Below are 6000 nucleotides of genomic sequence, written 5' to 3'. Positions count from 1 at the left end.
GACTGCCAACATGCTCACTGCACACAAAGGAACAAGAAAAGTAGCTGGCTCTTCTGATTTGACTTTATGTCTCATTGTAAAGCCAAAGAGCAATATTTTGTTTTTGACCCTCTTAAAAATACATTGTAGAGCATCACACATTGTATGGAAAGATGATTTGCACAGGCCAAGTATTTGGCCTGTGGAGAGGGCAAAGTAACAGAAAAAAATAGGAATGAAATAATTAGACTCACTTCACAAGAGAGCCAAGTGTCAGACGTGCTACGTGCTATATGGCAGACATGCTTTGGAAGAGAAAGATAAAACTCGAGTGGACTTCTCCAGCCATGCCTGAGGATTCCCTGACCAGAAGTTATTTATCCCCATCCCTTCTCTAGCTACCTTGTGAAGGCATAAGAAAGAACAGCCATTTTTTCTCCCAAACACTAGGGAACCTTCCTTTCTCCTCAAGCCCTTCGACAATCTGAGCTCAAGATCACATCCACATCTCACCAGCTCACTCCATAGTCAAATGCTGTGTGAATTTTCTTTGCTGAATGAATGAAGACAGAGCCAAAGCAGTGAAATATTCTCTAAAAATAATCCATTCCATGATATCCAGGTCCCTGTGGGGTCTCTGGTACCTGAACATAAGTCTCTTTCTCTTTTGAAAATACCCGTCTGGTAAGCTCTCACTAAGTGGGCACAAAGTAAGGGTGTATGGCACACCTACAAGTGAGGGGCTCAACTACAACCTGAACTATTCCTAACAAATGTAAGCAGTGTAACCCAATCATTCATATCCTCATATTAATTTGAAATAAAAATAAAGTAACAATAAATATGTGAATTTGAAAGAAAGAAAAAAAACCTAGTCACCATGTCCAGGCAAAATGGGCAGTTAGGGCGCTTATATGGCAGACAGGAGGGTGGCAGACAGGGGAAGGCCATGTGTGGGGTGGGGAATCTTTAGAGCACAGCAGAGGGCAATAAAGAGAGGAAGTAGAAGCTAATTCTCTCTTGGGAGCATCGGGGCAGGATGTTTTGGTTATTCTTGTTGCACGGGCATATGAGCAGCTCATCTTGTTTTAAATATCTCAGAATATCAACATTCAGCTCCAAATAGCCAAGCTTTTCCCCCCAGACTGGGGAGGGGTCACAGCCTGGCGTGCTTCTCCACTGGTTCTTCAGCAACTGGCCAGCAAGATTTTAAAAAAATCTCATGTGTCACATTTACACCTAATCCCCCTTTTAAGTTGGATTCTTTATTACCATTGGTATTTGGGGTGGCATTTTAATACCCATGTCAAAAAGTTAAAAGCAATTTGCACAGAGGTTGTTCTTCAAGGACTCCCCCCGTCTCTGCTCTCCTTTTTACTGGCCTGGAGAGCAGAAAAGTGCACCATTAATGTCTTCATTCTTTTTCAACAATGTCAAAACTCCGGTTATTAAAATGAATACGAAAAATGTTTTTTAGTAAGATGTCTGCATAATGAGCCTGCTTATATTCACAAACTTTGGCCTCTGCTTCTAACCATTTTTATTTCTCATCTCATATTTGCAAAGGTAACTGATGCCTAAAAAACAGATACAAGGCAAAGAACAAATTTGGAAAAATATTTCTCAGTATTGTGATATGGGGTGGTCTAGCATGATCATCAAAAGGTGATCGCTGTGAAGAACTCATACAGATAAGAAAAACACAAGCTTGCCATTGGGAAAATGCACAAGGGCATAAATAAACAGCCCACAAAAGGAGAAATACAAGTGGCTAATAAACATAGAAGAAAAGTTCACCTCACTAGTAATCAAAGACATGTAAATGGAAACAACAAGGCAAGGCCATTTTTCACCTCCCAAATTGGCAAAGTTGGCAAGAAGGTGAGGAAGTAATCCTTCCCACACGTTGCTTGTGGGAGAGTCAACTGGTTCAATTTTTTAAATATTTTAAAGTCTCTAAAATGCATTTTAGATTTAAAAGTACCTTTGATGCAAAGACTTTATTCTATAGAACTAAATAAAGTTACAGTTAAATATTGATGAATAGGAATATTTACTACGATATTGTAATAGTAAAAAAATAGAAATAAGATGATTATCTAATAAATAAATGGTTACATAAATTATGTCCTCTTCATACGATAGAATATTATACGGTTAATAAAGGAATAATATTTACGAATAATAATATAGGAAATATAGTCTAGTATTAGAGTTTTTAAGCAGGATATATAAAAGTAATACTTGGATCAAATTAAAATTTTTTTCTTGTGGAAAAGTCTCGGGTGATAAGAGTGGCTATTTGTGGCAGTAGGTATTGACAGTAATCTTCTCTTCATTCAGCCTGCTTTCTTCTTGAGAGGTGGTCTGGTGTCATGGTTAGAGCACTGAAGACTCTGGGGCCAGATCTCTTGGACTCAAACCTTGACACCTCCACTTACCAAACTATGTGATTACAAGTAGGTAACTTCATGTCTCTGTGTCTCAGTTTCTCTACTGGTAATATGGAGTAAATGACAGTATCTACTTCATAGAATTGTTGTGCACTCAAGCTGAATCAAAGACTCTGGATAGTATACTAACTCAAAAATAAAAAAAGAAAAGATGGAAAGGAAAGAAAGAATGGGGGGAGGAAGGAAGGGGATTAACGGGGAAGAATCCCTACAAAGAGGAATAGGAAATTGGCAGGCAGGATCCCAGCAAGGGTTTGAGTCCCTGCTGGAGTTCTGCATTTAGTTTGCGTTGAGTAGAAAGAACCAGAAAGGAACTCAGGGGAGAGCAACAGGAAAGGTAGAAGAGAGGAAAGGTTGTTCTATGAAGAAAAGGTTCCAGTCTTTTCTATCCCAGAAATGTAGCTACTGAGCCTTTGAGTGACTATTCCCAGCCAGAAGTAAAAAGCCCATGGACGAGCCTCCCCCTGCAGGGAATCATCTAATTTACATTCACACTGTTCCCGTACTTCCCTGATAGCAAGGGAAGCCTATTTTCAAAAAGAGAATTCCCAGGCCCCTCTCCTGGAGATTCTGATTTGGTGAGTCTGGGCTGGAGCCTAGTAGTCTCTTTTTTTAATAAGCAGGGAAGTTGGGAACTAATGACTTGGACAGATTGAAGACTTCTCAGGGTGCCAGATCGACGGAGCCTGGTGCCAGGATGCCAAGAGCACACCCGTGCAGGCCCCTCTCAGCTGCTGAACAGAGATAAAAGTACAGGGGGCAGGCAGACCTTTAAAACTGCTTGATTTTTTCATACTACTAAAACCTCTCGATAATTTTCCTGCCTGTCATGAAAGACGATTCACAGTCTGGCCCATCCTGACTCTTTCAAATTTTTGTACCCCTGGTCCCAGGTCCATTTTCTGTCCGACTCCAGAATGGCTCTATGTCTCTGCTGTCCGTAGGCCACATTTGCTGTTGTTAGCCTTTACCTGGGCTGTGTGGCCCTCACCTGACTGTCCCTTCTCTCTTGACCACCTCTCAGACTTTGAATCTTTTTAAGCCAAGGCCAACTGCCTCCCCAAGAAACATCCTCTGCCTCCTCCAGTCCTGTGACCATTCATCTGTGCAGCCCAATTCAGAACTTACTATACTGTCTTATGGTTTTTAGTAATTTTTTAACTTGTTAAATTTAGAAACAAGGATCTTAATAATTACTAATACAGAAATATTTCCTTATAGTTTGCATGAGATTTTCACATCTATTAAATCTTTGGAGCATCACAACCGTCTCATGAGGTTGTTAATATTATTCTCTCCATTGGAGAGTTAAGAAAAGCAAAGTTCCAAGAGGAATTTTGTGTTTGTTTCTGGTCAAACTACCAGTAAGTGACAGAATTAAAAGATTGTACCACTGGTAAGAGAAATAGGGGATTTCCCTACATAGAAACCTGAAACACAGAGGTTTAATGGATAACTCTTTTTGTTGTGCAGACCCTAGAGAGGATCAAGACAGCAGAATTTAGATAACAGCTGCACTGTGGGGCCAAGAGGACAGTCTACACACTCAAATAAAGGGTAGGCTCATTACTGCAGCTGTTGCTGGCTTTAGGGAGCTGGACAGCTGTTGCCAGGAGATGGATTGAAACAGAACAGAGGAAATGGAATCCGTGATAATGACGGGGCCTTTATGTGTGTGCTGGATGTTCTCTCTCTCTTCTCATAGGGTGAAATGTTCTAAAGATATAATCTCATTATCCCTTATAGGGAGACCAGGTTTGGCAAGTACAAGTGAGAAAGCCAAGCACAGAAAAGGTAAGTGTCTTAAACTAGCTTTTCCAGAGCATTCTTAAGAAAAGAAAGGAGAATCTTTGGGGGCTGCACCACCTTTTCAGTTACTTGTGATGGAAATTGTGGCAGGCGCTGCAGTAGACGGCACTTTGCAGGAGGAGGGGGGGGCACCCCAGCAGTGTCTGTGCTAAGGAGCAGACATGGAATCAGAGGAAATTTCTCCCTTCCCCCCCCCTCAGCCTCCGTCCTTTTCCCACAATGGCAACATCTTGGAGCTCTTAGCATTATCTCTGACACCATAGGGACTGGCCCGTGTTCTCTTTTGATCTTGCTACCCATCTCACTGGTTGCTAAATCATCCCACTCCTTTACCTTTGCCTTTTCTCCAAGCTGGACTTTACCTTCTTGCTCTCCTTGGAAGACAGGCTGCTCATTCTGTGCCTTGGCTGGTTTAGGTCTCCTGCCCAGGGTTAGTGGGCCCAGCCCACTGTGTCTTCTACTCTGACTCCCAGTCAACCTGGAATGGGCCCCATTGTGCTTATCCTTGGGGCTGCAAAGCCCAACACAGGGGCTTCCTCCTTTGGACAGTCCCCTCAACTAGACTAGAAGCTTAGGACTAGGTGGAGGCTTGTCTTTCTGCCAGTCATCCTCGGCTCCCATCACCCACTCTGTGCATGGTGTGTATTTAGCAGTCACTCGCTTGAGAATATTTCTTTCTCTACTCTTTTAAACTCATTTTTCTGCTTTAAATTATCCTGCTTTATGGTAGGTATAATTTTCAAGTAGTTATGAACTTTTACGGGACAGTCCCGTGAATGTTGATTGGTCTTTATCTCATAGCTTACTCAACACACAGCACTAGGAAGTATGTGCTACCTCGGTTTCACAGCTGAGAAACCTGAAGATTAATGAGGTAAAGTAACTTGCTCTAGCTTACATCCTAATGGTCCAAGGCCTTAACTATTTGTTACAGTGCTTTCAACAAACCGTCAAAAATCCCTTTTTGGAAGTATGCAAGTTAAGAATTATAGTATTGATGGGTAATGGCAGGGTAAGTGGTGGGACCACACCTATGGTGCATCTTACAAGGGTACATGTGAAACTTACTAAATGTAGAATATAAATGTCTTAACATAATAACTAAGAAAATGCCAGGAAGGCTATATTAACCAGTGTGATGAAAATATGTCAAATTGTATATAAAAACAGTATATGGTGCCCCATGATTACATAAATGTACACAGCTATGATTTAATAAAAAAAGAAAAAGAAAAAGAATAAAAAGGAATTGTAGTATTGATATAACGGATGTTTCAAATAAAATAGTCGGCTGGCATTTGGAAAACAAGAATGTTCCTTTCTAACGGCAAAGCTCTTGCCACCATATCCTGGGTCCACATCTGGGAACAATACAACCTAACCTGAGGTCTGGCCCTCCTTAGGTTCTTAGCTGAAAAATATTACACTACTGATGGCAACCAGCTTGGGGAGTTCTCAACTCCCGTCCTCACACCTTTGTACATTGATTGTTTGGCCTCAGAGGACGTAGGGAATGGGGGATAAAAGTCCCATTTGTTCAGGAGATGTCTGATTCCTGGAAAGCTGTCTGAGGCATCATATATTGTGGGCATGATCTTGGAGGCAATTCTATATTGGCAAAAGTGATACCTCATTTCTTAATTGAACCAATTATAGCTGAATTATGAAGTAAGCCAAAGAACTGTCCTAGGAAGCTGGTGGCCGGGGTATGAACTGGCTCAACCTGTTTTCAGAGGAAATCCTTGTTGAAAATACATTT

Source organism: Nycticebus coucang, chromosome 4, assembly GCF_027406575.1.
Source record: "Nycticebus coucang isolate mNycCou1 chromosome 4, mNycCou1.pri, whole genome shotgun sequence".
NCBI classification, from domain to species: Eukaryota; Metazoa; Chordata; class Mammalia; order Primates; family Lorisidae; genus Nycticebus; species Nycticebus coucang.
Note: the sequence above shows the minus strand (reverse complement) of the source record.